Source organism: Felis catus, chromosome B2, assembly GCF_018350175.1.
Source record: "Felis catus isolate Fca126 chromosome B2, F.catus_Fca126_mat1.0, whole genome shotgun sequence".
In the NCBI taxonomy this organism is placed as follows: domain Eukaryota; kingdom Metazoa; phylum Chordata; class Mammalia; order Carnivora; family Felidae; genus Felis; species Felis catus.
The window spans coordinates 23,949,136-23,964,080 of NC_058372.1; the positions used below are offsets into that span (position 1 = coordinate 23,949,136).

General features: G+C 38.7%; 1 long non-coding RNA gene across 1 annotated transcript; it reads left to right on the forward strand.

Moving 5' to 3' along the window:
- Window positions 1–1,435: 1,435 nt before the first annotated feature.
- LOC102899275 lies at window positions 1,436–14,289 on the forward strand. The gene is made up of 4 exons (XR_006597588.1): window positions 1,436–2,130; window positions 3,159–3,281; window positions 11,395–11,454; window positions 14,063–14,289. It is a non-coding gene; the product is annotated as an uncharacterized LOC102899275 (long non-coding RNA).
- The last annotated feature ends 656 nt before the right edge of the window (window positions 14,290–14,945 follow it).

The window sequence follows — 14,945 nt, forward strand, 5'->3', positions numbered from 1 at the left end:
AACTTCCAGTATTATGGTATTAGGGGGTAGGGCCTTTGGGAGGTAATTAGATTTAGGTGAGGTTGTGGGGGCAGAGCCCTCATGATGAGTTTGTAAGAAGAGACACCGGAGAGTTTGCTTCCTCTTCCCATCTATGCTGTATGAGGACACACAGTAAGAAGATGGCCATCTGCAAACCAGGAAAGGGGTTCTCACCAGAATCCAACTATGCCGGTGCCTTAATCTCAGACTTTCAGCTTCCAGAGCTATGAGAAATAAATGTCTTGTTTAAGCCACTCAGTGTACAGTGTTTTGTTATAGCAGCCAAGACATACTAATATGTTGGTTGGGTGAAGGTTGGGTGTGTATGCATTTGGGAGAGGCCCAACGGGGGCTTCTGGGTACTGGCAATGAGCCCTCAAGGAGGGTTACACAGGAGTTTACTTTCTTATTATTCATTAAGCTTTATGTGTATGTTTTATTCATGTAAATGTATATAAATTTCAATGCAATAATTCACACTAAAAATAAAAAAAGAAGAAGTATATGGGGGTGTACCAGTGAGTAGCTTCCTCGTCGCCCAGTTTTGTAGGCATTGTGGCATGTCTTATGAGGAAACAGAGAACAGTAGTTAATTTGGCAACACAGTCAAGTAAAGCTGGGGTGGAGGAGAAGATAGGAGCATCTGAGAAAAGACAATAAAAATGAAACACTGATATTTTCAGGTTGAGAACAGGGGTTTTGAGGAGTTGTAATAGCATTTTGTTATTCATTTTACATTGCTTATTACCTAAACCACAATATGACAAATCTAATGCATTTTCATTCTATGGTGACAGTCCCATTGAGTTCCTTCTCTGGCCCAGTCTTTGTATTTGGGAGGAAATGAGCATTTTTCTGGGTATTTGTAGGTATAATTTGAATGAAGGGAGAGAAAGGAATTGCATTTAAAAATAATCTTATCACAATATATAAAGCATAATAAAGGGAGGCATCTCTCAAAATCTTACAAAATATCAAGAAGACAAAAATATCTAAAACCTACTTCTACTTCCAAAACAATCCATAGGACCTGGAAAACTCCCACAGAAACCTAGGCTTCATGCAATGGTGTTTGGAAACCCTGTTAGAAAATTCACTGGGAGTGTGGGGGAGAAAGGGATGCTGAGTAATTCCTTACTCTAATAACACATTCTTCACAACTCTATAATAGCTTTGTTATATCTTGGAGCTGTTGACTCATAGGTCTGATGACTGAGATACTGAGAGAAGAGGAACAGTTCTCTCCTCCAATCCCTTCCCCCAGCCCCCAAGGACAATTCTCTTTCATTTCATTTGTGTTAAATATGTGTTTGTTGAATTAAATTCTTAAAAGCATCTAAAGGAGGTCAAAGAGCTCTGAGAATTCAGAAAAATGAGACTTTCTAAGGGATTATTTCTGACTGGGAGGTGGGAGAAGACTTTGTGAAAGGGAAAGTAGCTGAGCTAGACCTTGAAGAATAAATAAGGGTTGGGGATGCAGTTGGATTCAAGAGACAAAGTTGTAAAGGCACAAGGCAACAAGGACAAACATGTTTGGAGATTGAAGAGATGGTTGTTTGGCTGAGTCTGTGGAAAATTAGAGGGAGAGAGTTAAGAAAAGGAATTGAGGAGGCTCATGGTAGAACCAGAGACAGTGCACTTTGTTTTCTTCATAGGCAATGAGGAAGATGAATGATGTGATACAGAACTGTGCCTGGGTCAAAGGTATACAGCCTGGTGGCAGTATATAAGCTGGGTTGGACAAATGATTGGCTGAAGGCCAGGGAATGAGTTAAGGGGCTGGTACAGGAGGTCTAAGCTGGAGGTGAGAAGGGCCAGACAGACAGGGCTGGTAGAACATGGAAAGCAAGGGGCAAATGATATTCAAAGAAAAAAAAAAGAGGTATTTGCTACAGAATGGACTGATGGGTATAGTGGATACAGCGATGGCTGAGGTTTTTAAAACCCAGTGACAAAGAATATGAGAGTGTCACAAATGGAAAAAGAAGCTGGTGTGCATGGGCAGATAATGAGTTGTTTTCTACTTGTCAGGTCTGAGGTGCTGCTGGTGGGACATTGAAGTGGAAGCATCCCACAGCTGGAAATTTGGAACTGGAGGTCTGGAAAGAGGTGGGGGCTGAAGCAACAGTTTCAGAAAACAAAGACCTGGAAGTAAGCCCTGTATGTAGATTGGCTCCAGAGGGAAGAGTGTGGAGCAAGAGTAGACAAAGTTTGGCAGAGGTGAATGCTTAGGAAGAAGGAAAAAGAAGACATCATGAGCCAAAATCAAAGGATATATACATTTTTGTCATTCCATAGATGAAGAAATTATTTGGCTTTTAGCTGTATTCACTTAGCCCTGAGATTCCCATAGCCAGAGCTATTTATGCTCCAAATCAGGTTTGGGCCAATCCTGGGTTCTGTGAAGAAACCCATCATTTCTAGTTTTAAGTTGTTCCAAGAAGTTAACTTACTTGCTGAATAGGCTTCTGCTACACTATTTGTCTTTGTTGCAGGTTATAGCTAAAACCTATAACAGATGGGTGGTGGGGAGGAGGGGTGGATAAGCATTGTGAACAATAAATGCCTATAACTGCATGAAAAAGAACAATAAATAACCAATTAAAAGCTCTTAGTATGTGTCAGTCACTCTGCTAAGCATTTTGCAAGCATTATCCTACTTAATTTTTAATCCACCTGAGCAGATATCTTCCCATCTAAGAAGTAAGCTCACAAATCTAGTTAGCAGGTGTTGGAGTCCAAGCAAGTCAATCCCAAAGCACTAGGTTTTGACTGCTACATTATCCTGAGAGAAAAAGAAAAGCAGGAACAAGAGTATAAACTCAAGAAAGATGAGAGTGAGGAAGCTTTCAAGAAACATTTGAAAATGTTCATTATCAAATCTACCTTGAACTGACAGGAAGAGAGGTCACCAAATCTATAAAATTAGTAGAAGTCTTTTACATCCTAAAAAGTAAAGGAGAGCTTAGGGTCCCCTAGAATTAATGACATTTTGATCCCATCTCCCCTAAAGATATGCAGAAGGCATCTCTGGGAAGAAGAGGTATTTGAGAATCATGAAATCTAAAACAACTCCTGAGAAGAGTGATGTCAGCAAGATGGCAGAATGGTAATTTCTTACTGTCATCCCTCCACAGGACATTGGTTTGACAGTCACTCATGGATGAAAGTACTTTTGTGGGAGTCCAGAAGTCCAGTGAGGAAGTTCCAGCATTCTTTTGGATCAAAAAAAAAATCAGAGATTGGGTGCATTGAAGAGGGTAAGATAAACATTTTCACTTTCCTGCATTACCCCTCTCCCAAGCTGGCATTGCTTAGTGCCAAGAGAGACTCCTTTGGCTTACATTTCTCTCATGCGGAAAGACAACAGTGTATGAATGGGCACCAACTTCCCCAGCTGTGCGGGATGCTTCTGAGGGTTTGGGAGAGGTTGGAGGTACAGCAACTGGGGATCAGAACTAATTAAGAGGATGCTATTAACTTCTTGCCATTCAGTCTAATAAATGCTTCACAGACTGCATTAGGAAGCCCACCCTCAAGACACTGAGGATGCCTCACCTGTGGTTCACCTAACTGGCTCATGTGCACTTCATGATGAAGTGTGAAGTGTGTTCAAGAAAGGAAAAGTTCTGAGAAAGCCTCAAAATCTTTAACTGGACAGACTGGTGAAGGTATTTCTTTCCCAAGACAGTTAGTAAAGACTGGAGGAGGTGACAGCTTCTTCAATGCAAAGACAACAGTGCAAGACTTCAAGGAACACACACACACACACACACACACACACACACACACAAGATAAAATAAAATGTGTTCCAGCAAAGGAACACAATAATTTTCCAGTAACCCACCCCAAAGAAATGGAGAATTGTCTGACAAAGAATTCATAATAATTGTTTAAGGAAGCTCAATGAACTACAAGAGAATACATATAGAAAACTTAATGCAATCAGGAAAACAATACATGAACAAAATGAGAGGTTCAAAAAGAGATGGAAATCATTAAAAAAACCCAAAATTTGTAACTTAAGAATTCAATGTATGAAATTAAAAAAAATGCAATAGAGAGCATCAATATCAGACTTGATCAAGCAAGGGAAAGAATCTGTGAACTCAAAGACAGATCTTTTGAAATTACTCAGAAAACAAAAGAAAAAGAGAATGGAAAAGTGAAGAATGCCTATGTGAATTAGAGGACACCAAGAGGTGAAACAATATATGTATTATGAACAGCTCAGAAGAAGGATGGGGAGAAAGGGAGGGGAGACAGAGAGAGAGAGAGAGAGACTGAGACAGAGAGAGACAGAGACAGAGACAGAGACACAGAGACACAGAGAAGGGGAAAGACAGCTTGTTTAAAGGAATAATGGCTGAAAACTTTCCAAACCTGGGTAGAGAGATGGACATTCAGGTACATGAAGTACATAGGTCCCCAAAGAGATTCAACCCAAAGAGGATTTCACTGAGACACATGGTAATAAAACTCAAAAATCTAAGACAAGAAACCTTTGAAAACAATAAGAGTAAAAGAAACTCATTGTATACAAAAGCACCCCCCATACACAAGATATCAGTGGATTTCTCAGATGAAACCTTATAGGTCAGAAGTGAGTGAGGTGATATATTCAAAGTGCTGAAGGAAAAAGAACCTGGCCAACCAAGAATACTTGAACTGGCAAAGCTGTCTTTCAGAAATGAGAAAGAGACAAAGATTCTTAAACACAACAAAAGCTAAGAGAGTTCATCACCTCTAGATCTGCCTTGCAAAAAATGCTAATGGAAGTTCTTCAAGCAGAAATAAAAGGACACTAAATTGTAACATGAAAACATATATATAAAACTCACTTGTAAAAATAAGTAGTTGAATTCAGAATATTCTAATAATGTAGTAGTGGTATATAAATCACTTAACTCTAGTATAAAAGTTAAAACATAAAAGAATGGAAAAGCTATAGGTATAATAATTTGCTAATGTACATACAATATAAAGAGAAATAAACTGGGACATCGAAAATATAGTGTGGAAGGGCAAGTAAAAGGGTAGATTTTTTGTATTGATGGAAATTAAATATCAGCTTAATATAGGCTGTTAAAACTATTAGATGTTTAATGTAAGTATTGTGGTAATGACAAAGTAGGAACCTATAGTAGATGCACAAAAGATAAAAAGAAAGCAATCTGAGCATACCACTATGGAAAATTATCAAATCACAAAGTTAGACAGTAAGAGGAGAAAAAAGAAACAAAGCAACTACAAAACAGCCAAAAAAAAAAAAACTTAACAAAATGGCAATAGTAAGTCCTTAATTATCAATAATTAGCATAAATGTAAATAGGTTAAATTCTCCAATCAGTTGGCAGAGTGGGAGAATGGATGAAAAACAAGACTCAACTGTATGCTGTCTGTAACAGACTCACTTCGGCTTTAAGGACACACATAGGCTGAAGGTGAGGGGATGCAAAAAGATATTTCATGCAAATGGAAACCAAAAGAGAGCAGGAGTAGCTATACTTATATCAGATAAAATAGACTGTAAGTTAAAAAACTGTAACAAGAGACAAAGAAGGTCATTATATAATGATAAAGGGGTCAATTACTTAAGAGGATACAATAACAGAAAATGCATATGAACTTAAGGTTGAAGCACCTAAATATATTAAGCAAATATTAACAAATCTAAAGAGAGAAATAGACAGTAATAAAATAACAGCAGGGAACTTCAAAATCCCACTTGCAACAATGGATAGATCATCCAGACAGAAAATCAATGAGATAACATTGGACTTCAGCTATGCTTTAGACCAAATGGATCCAACAGAACATTCAGTCCAACAGGAGCATGATACACATTCTTCTCAAGTGCACACAAAACACTCTCCAGGATAGGTCATATGTTAGATCACAAAACAGGTCTTAACAAGTTTAAGAAGATTGAAATTATATACAGTATCTTTTTTGGACCACAATGGTATGAGACAAAAAAAATAAATAGAAAAAAAAAGCTGGGAAATTCACAAATATGGGGAATTAAACAATATAATCCTGAACAACCAATGGATCAAAGATGAAATCAAAAGGGGAATTAAAAAAATATATATTGAGTGGTGCTTAGGTGGCTCAGTTGGTTAAGCATCCAACTTCGGTCAGGTCATGATCTCATGTTTTGTGGGTTCAAGCCCCACATCGAGCTGTGCTGACAACACAGAGCCTGGATCCTACTTCAGATTCTGTGTCTCCTTCTCTCTCTACCTGCCCCCCCCACCCCCGCCGCCCCTGCTCATGCTTTGTCTCTCTGTTTTTCTCAAAAAATAAAATAAAATAAAATAAATAAAATAAAATATTTAAAAATAATAAAATATATATTGGGACAAACATGGAAAACAGCATACCAAAACTTAAGGGGTGGGCACCTGGGTGACTCCATAAGTGTCTGACTTCAGCTCAGGTCATGATCTCGTGGTTTGTGAGTTCGAGCCCTGAATTGGACTCTGTGTGACAGCTCAGAGCCTGAAACCTGCTTTCGATTCTGTGTCTCCCTCTCTCTCTGCCCCTCTTCCATTCACCCTCTGTGTGTATCTCTCTCTCAAAAATAAATAAACATTAAAAAAATTTTTAAAAAACTTAAGGGAAGAAGCAAAAGCAGTTTATAAGAGAGTTTATAAAGATAAATGCCTATGTTAGAAAAAAAACAGTATCTCCAACCACCTAACTTTATAGTTTAACTAAATAAAGAAGAAAAAACTAAGCCCAGGGTTGGTAGAAGTAAGGAAATAACAGAGATGACAGCAGAAATAAATAAAATAGACACTAAAAAATAGATAAGATCAATGAAACTAAAAGCTGCTTTTTTGGAAAAGATAAACAAAATGGAAAAACCTTTAGCTAGGCTAAATAAAAAAAAAAAGAAGACTTGAATAAAATCAGAAATATTACAATTGATATCACAGGACAATAAGACACTACTATGAATTATTATATGCCAACTAATTGTATAACCTAGAAGGGTGGAAAAATTCCTAGAAACATACAAACTACCAAGATTGAATCAAAGCCAGAGAAGCACATTACTAGAAAAGAAAATTACTAGCTAATATGCATGATGCACATAGATGCAAAAGTCCGCAACAACAAATGAGCAAACTTAATTCAACAGCACATTAAGGGATCATATACCATAATCAAGTGGAATTTATTCCCAAGACACAAGGATGCTTTGATAATATGGAAATCAGTTTTAAATCACATTAATAGAATGAAAGATAAAAATCATATGATAATCTCAATAGATGCAGAAAAAAAAACATTTGATGAAACAACATTCTTTATGGTAAAAACACTCAATAAATTAGCTGTAAAAGGAATGTACCTCAACATAGTAAAGATCACATATTAAAAACCCAGGTAACATCATACTCAGTTATGAAAAGGTGAAAGCCTTTTCTTCTAAGATCAGGAACAAGACAAAGATGTGTACCTTTGCCACCTTTATTCAAGATAGTACTGGAAGTCCTAGCCAGAGCAAGAAAAAGATAAAAGGCATCCACATCAGGAAGGAAGAAGTAAAACTCTTTCTGTTTGCAAATGATATAATCTAATATATATAGAAAACCCTGAAGACTCCACCAAAAAAAAAAAAAACAAAAAAAAAACTGTTAGAACTAATCAATGGATTTAGTGTAGTTTCAATATATAAAATCAACATACAAATATCAGTTGCATTTGTATATACCATAACAAAATATCTGAAAAAGAAACAGAAAACAACTCCATTTACAATACTTAGGAATCCATTTAACCAAGGAGATAAAAAGCCTGCACTGAAACTGTAAGACTTTGATAAAAGAAATTAGAGAAGATACAAATAAATGGAAAGATATTTGATATTCACAAATTGGGGAATTAATGTCAAAATGTACATACTACTCAAAGCAATCAACAGATTCAATTCAACTCCTATCAAAATTTCAGTGGTATCTTTTACAGAAATAGAAAAAGCAATCCTAACCTCTTAGGGACCTACAAAATACCTGAATGGCCAAAGCAGTGTTGAGAAAGAACAAAGTGGGAGATATTACACTTCTTGATTTCAACCATATTACAAAGCTATCGTAATCAAAACAGTATGGTAGGGGAAATGAAAATAGACACTTCAACCAATGGATCAGAATAGAGAGCACAGAAAAAGCCCATTACATATATTGTCAACAGATATTTGACAAGTGTGCCAAGAACACACAATGGGGAAAGGACAATCTCTTCAACAAGTGGTGTTGGGAAAACTAGATATCTTCATGTAGAAGAACAAAACTGGGCCCCCAATACCACTCACAAAAAATTGACTCAAAATGCAGTAAGGACTTAAATGTAAGGCCTGAAGCCATAAAACTCCTAGAGGAAAAGAGAGAAAAAGCTCCTTGGCATTGGTCTTGGCAGTGATTTTTTGGATATGACACCAAAACCCCAAGAAGGAAAAGCAAAAATAAAGAAGAGGGACTACATGAAACTAACAACTTCTTCAGAGCAAAGAAAACAATCAACATAATGAAAAGACAACCTATGGAATGGGAGAAACCATTTGAACAACCTAGATCTGATATGTCTTGAAGCTATAATGTCTGTTGAGGTCCTTTGCCCAGTTTTTAATTGGTTCTCTGCTTTTTTTTGCAAATGCAAATGCAAATGCAAAAAAAGCAGAGAACCAATTAAAAACTGGGCAAAGGACCTCAACAGACATTTTCCCAAAGAGGACACACAAATAGGCAACAGGTACATGAAAAAGTGTTCAACATCACTCATCCTGAGGGAAATGCAAATCAAAACCATAATGAGATATCACCTAAACCTGTTATTTCAAAAGACAAAAGATTTCAAAAAGACAAAAAACAACAAGTGTTGGTAAAGATGTGGAGAAAAAGGAACCTTGTGCACTGTTGGGGGAAATATAAATTAGTGTAGTCACTATGGGAAACAGAATGGAGATTTCTCAAGAAATTAAAAGTAGAACTACCATATAATTTGGAAAATCCACTTCTGAATACATACCTGAAGGAAATGAACTTAGTATCTCAAAAAGAGATATCTGCACTCTCAAGTTAATTACAGATTTATTCACAATAGCCAAGATATGGAAACCCAAGTGTCCATCAACAGATGAATGGGTATTGTTAAAATGTCCATACTACCCAAAGCAATCTACAGATTCAAGGTAATCCCTTATCAAAATTTCAATGGTATCATACATACATATACATATATGTATACATATGTACACATGTATGTACATATGTATACGTATGTACATATGTATATATGTATGTCATACATATATGTATGCATGTATATATAATGTATGATGCATACACATATGGAATATTATTCAGCCACAAAAGGAAAATCCTACTGTTCATGACAATACAGATGAATCTTGAGGGCATTGTGCTAAGTGAAATAAGCCAGACACAGACAAATACTGTATGATCTCACTTATAAGTTTAACCAAAAAAAAATTAATTTGAACTCCTAGAAACAGAGAAGAATGGTGGCTGCCCAGGGCTGAGGGGTAAAATAGGGAGAGATTGGTCAAAGGCTACAAACTTTAGTTATAAGACAAATGAGTTCTGGGGATATAATGTACAGTATTGTGACTATAGTTAACAACACTATTGTATACGTGAAAGTTGCTAAGAGACTAGATCTTAAGTGTTCTCACCACACACACACATACACACACCCACAGTCGTTACTATGTAAGATGATGGACATAAGTATTCATTAACTAAATTGTGGTCATCATTTCACACTATATACATATTTCTTAAAAAAATTTTTTTAATGTTTTATTTATTTTTTAGAGAGAGAGAGTGTGAGTGGGGGAGGGCAGAGAGAGAGAGAGAGAGAGAGAGAGAGAGAGAGAGACAGGGAGATGCAGAATTTGAAGCAGGCTCCAGGCTCTGAGCTGTCAGCACAGAGCCCACTGCAGGGCTGGAACTCATGAACTGTGAGATCATTACCTGAGCTAAAGTCAGATGCTTAACAGACTGAGCCACTCAGGCACCCCACAATGTATACATATTTCAATCTTGACGTTGTACACTTTTAAAATATGCAATTTTATTTGTGAATACAGCTGGAAAAAAACCCTATCTTGAATCCAAAGGTAATGGGAGGCAGAGGAGGGTTGATGTGACCTCCTTCCACCCAACCTTCAACTTGTGAGTTGTTCTTCTGGGGTGGGCTAGTATTCTGCTAGACTGATAAATGTGAAAATAAATTGTGAAGCATTACTAATAAGGATAAACCATTGTCTTGCCTTCAGGGAATCTTGGGGAGACAGGGATCAGAAGGGAAATGAGAGACACGATCTTGGAAATGACAGGCCAGTTCAAACTCCTAGTTTAACTTTTTGAGTGGATTAATGTGGAGAAACACTTCTGATATAGAAGGATGTTTTTATTATTGCCCATTAGAGAATGTCTGAGTATCCCTCCAGAACTCCCATCCTTCAGTTCTATGAGTAAGAATGTGTGTGCATGCACGTGTGTGCATCTGTGTGTATGTGTAGATACAGGGTGAAATCAGCACATTCTCCACGGCCCAGTAGAATAATAGAGACATTGTGGGAATGGCTAAGAAGCTGTAAGAGCTGGTAGAGAATGAAGGAGTGGCTGGCTGAGGTGGCGGTACATGTGTGTATCTGCAGGAAGTGGAGAAAGAATTTCTTTGCCCTGGTTTGGAATTCCTCCTCATCTGGACATGTCTCCAACTTCAGTGACATGTCCGTTTTTTGTGCTTTACTTGGGGCCCAGGGGAACCTGACAGCCTCAAACACACAGCCTGTCCCAAGGGCTCTGCAGAGAAGCTGAGAAAGCTTGTACATGGCACCCAGTGAAATAAGATGTCACTGGAAGAGCTAGCCTCTAGTGACTAGAGTATTAAATGAGACAGAACATGTGAAGAGTTTAGCTCAGTGGCCGACACATAAGCATACAGTAAATGACACCTTTTAATATTGCAGCAGAGACAGGGCTGGAATCTGAATCTCTGACTCTAGCATAGTGTCATAGTCAGCCTCCCCGATCCAGCACACGCTCATGGCTGCTACTTCTTTTCATCCTTCTCTGCTCCCTGTGAGCCACACTGTCATCATGCTATGCTGTCTGCCTCTGAATGAAGATGAGTAACAACACAGGTCAGATCACAGGCTTGTGAGGCAGGGCTGGGGGAGGCTGAGCAGGGGTACTGAGGCTTCATGTGCTCAGGCATGGAAACTTTTCCTGTATTTTGCAATGCAGAAGCTGGAGGGAATATTGTCCCTAATTAGAAAGTCAGCAAGTACAGGCTCTGGGATTCCCACCATGCTTCTCCCCCTTGAACAGGAAGCAGCTTCTGACCCTCAGCGGTGCTGACCAGGGAGGCAGTAGTGGCCGGAAAAGCAGGTGAGTGCTTCAGGAGACAGACCTGGGGGCATATCCTGCAGTCAATCAGACCACCTGGGTGAACTTTGGCAAGTTACTTTTACCTTTTATAGCCTTAGTCTTTCCCCTGCTGCAAAGCAGATGTAATCAATATTTGCAGAGAGGCTATGCAGAAACAAGGTGGCATATGTGTAGTGCCTAGAGCATTGAGGGCTGGAGAAGGGGTGGATAGGGATATGTTTCTTGCTTCCCCCCCAACATGAGCTACCCTGGCTAAGAGGATTGGGGATGACTATTCCCTCATGATAGATTGGAATGCAGAATGCCGATTGCAGGGCATCAAATGCTGCTCAGAACCATGCTGTGGGCTCATTATGAGTGTTTGTGACTACACAGAAATGATGGCTCCGTGTGGGCTTCATGGTCAGAAAAAACGCAATGGAACAGGCTGGAAATGATGTGGGCCTTCAAGGACAGATAGGATTTGGGGTGGGAGGACAGGACAGAGAGGGGTGATCATTGAGCAAATGTTCAGAGGAAGGAATGTGTTGCCTTTTCAGTGGTCAATGAGGAAACCAGTCAAGTGGGAACAGAGGTTTTGCTCACACAAATGTGGGAGAGGATCCTGGTGCCTTGTCTTGCCTCCTTAATTGAAATGACTTATTGGAGTCTCCACTTTCCGGACCAGGTTGTTAGCCCATGAGAACAGAGATTTGTATCACTAGGACCTGGCACATAGATAGAATAGATAAATCTATTAGATAGAATAGATAAATCTATTAGATAAATCTATTAGATAGAATAGATAAATCTATTAGATAAATCTAATAGAGAGAATAAATAAACCAATGAATCCATGAGAGAGTGTGTAGACATATTGGAAAAGGTGGGTCAGATTGTGGAAAGATTGTGGTCAGATTGTGGAAAATCTGGGGTAGGTACTGGGAGTCCACTGAAAGTTTTGTATGGGGGTACATCTCTCTGAAGAGGATGTTTTAGGAAATAATATCCTGAGAGCCATATGGAAGATGGGTTGAAGGGCAGAGGGTTTGTAGAGAGAGCAGTGAGACTGAGGTCAGTGAGAAGGTAGCTGGGGTCATGGAGGCATCAAATGGTGAGGTCATGGACTCATCTTTATCAGTGGAGATGAGATGGAAAAGAAGGCACGAGAAAAAAAAAATAAATGTAATAAGGGCTCCACACATATTTTAACACTGTGCCCTCTTCTGATGGTTTCTGCCATTCTTAAGATTTGGCCTATTTTTCCCTTCTCTTGAATAATGACAGTAAAATTCATACAAGAGTCCAAACAATTAAGAAGAGGAGAGAAAAAGCCAAAACTTCCCACTGTTTTGTCCATCTGACTTGGCTTTGGAAAGAGGAGGGGACAGGGATAAAAGGGGGGCACTGGGAGCTGGGTCTGGGCTGATGACCAGGCTGAGCCAGAGGGTGGGGCTCAGGGCTTCAACACAGTTACAACAGCATTCTCTTCTTTGGAAAAGGTGGAAATTCCCGACTTTACTGGTATGCAGTGAGAGGCAGAAAAGAGAGGACGAATAGCTTATTTTCTGCCCAGTTAGAAATGGTTACACACAGTGTCTAAGGATTTTATAAATTCCTCTCTAGGGACAAGACTCCAGGGAGAATATAACCCAAGGGAATATTCTTGCTTGAAGAACAGGGCTTGAAGAGCAGGGAGTTGAACATTTCATCATAAATGCAAGCAATCTTCCTCAGATCAAAGGCCCTTGCATTGGGGTATGTTTTACCTTGTTGGAACTTCAGGTGGTCAGAGACCAGTAGTTGGATAAGATCTACCTTCAAGGAGATACATAGACAACAGAAGCCAGACAGTTCCAGTTACTACCTCAGAAAGGGAATCAAGAACTGGGTTGAAGATGGGAAAAACCAAGCATGATTTTTTAAGCCTGGAATCTCCACATCTGTAGTTTTTATTGTATCTTGTTTGTTCCTGGGCTTTATCAGCTGAAAAACCTCACAAACAAAATAGTCCTATATGCCTGTCTTCAGGATTGTTGGAAAGGATTTTCAGCCAGTCTTGGGAGCAGAAGAACCAGAGGCGACCATGAGGTGGGGACAGCCATTAAAGAAGAGAGGAAAACCAGTTGGTCCTGAGGCCTTTGTCAATAAAGGAAAAGGAGAACATATAATTAGAGGCTGTAATGGTAAATTTGATATATTAACTTGGCTAGGCCATGGTGCCCAAATATGTAGTCAAAGATTATTCTGGATGTGTTTGTGAGGGTATTTTTGGATAGGTTTTTGGATAGGTTTTAGGATTATAGGTTAATCCTATAAACTGATGGACTTTGAGTAAAGCAGATTTCCCTCCATAATATGAGTGGGCATCATTCAATCAGATGAAGGCCTGAATAGAACAAAAGACAGAGGGGCACCTGGGTGGTTCAGTGGGTTAAGCATCTGACTTCAGCTCAGGTCATGATCTTACAGTTCATGACTTTGAGCCATGCATCAGGCTCTGTGCTGACAACTCAGAGCCCAGAGCCTGCTTCAGATTCTGTGTCTCCCTCTCTCTCTGCCCCTCCCCCACTCACACTCTGTCTCTTTCTCTCTCTCTCAAAAATAAACATTTAAAAAAATTTTAAAGAAAAGAACAAAAGACTGACCATCCTCAAGCAAGAGGGAATTCTGTCAACAGACGGCATTTGCAACATGGGTTCTTCCCTGGGTTTCCATACGGATGACCTTCAAACTGGAAATGCAACATGGGATTTTCTCTGGATCTCCAGACTGCCAGCTTATCCTGCAAATTTTGGATTTGGCAGTCTCCATGATCATGTAGCCAATTACTCAAAATAAATCTATACATAAATATGTGTCTGTTTATTTATTTATTTTTACATTATATATACACATTTACATAAATACATGTATATAATAAATATATGTATAAACATATGTGTAGATACACATCTAGTTGGTTGTGTTTCCCTGAAGAACCCTAAGTAGTACAGAACCTTAGTTATGGCAATTCTACAGATTTCTAGTCCTTCATTCCTATGATTGCACCCAGACAGGAGAAGAAACCAGCAGGAGTGGGCAGACTCCTCAGAGTCAGAGCCCCTAACTAACTTCATCATTCCTGCTTACTTTGGTCATCTGTGCTATCAGCAAAGTTTGGATGAGTTCAAGACATAGACAATTCTAAGTACATAGAAACTTCAAAGAAGTATTTGATATCTTTATTAGGGATGTTTGAATATTATTTAGATAAAGGAAAGAATGATGATTATTTGCCATATAGGATTCTCTTGACTCAGCATTAGAAAACACATAGGAAACAGAGGGTACAACATTAGAACAACATTTCTCTTTGATAATTAACTACTCTGAAGTAGGTGATTAAACCCCAAGTATTCTAGTTTATCTTAGTATTCTGGTTCAACAGTTTCAGACAATTAGCATCTCTGACTCGGTGCAATGCAATGCATGGCTTTATGCTTTGGACCATGTCTGTTGAATGGTTGTCC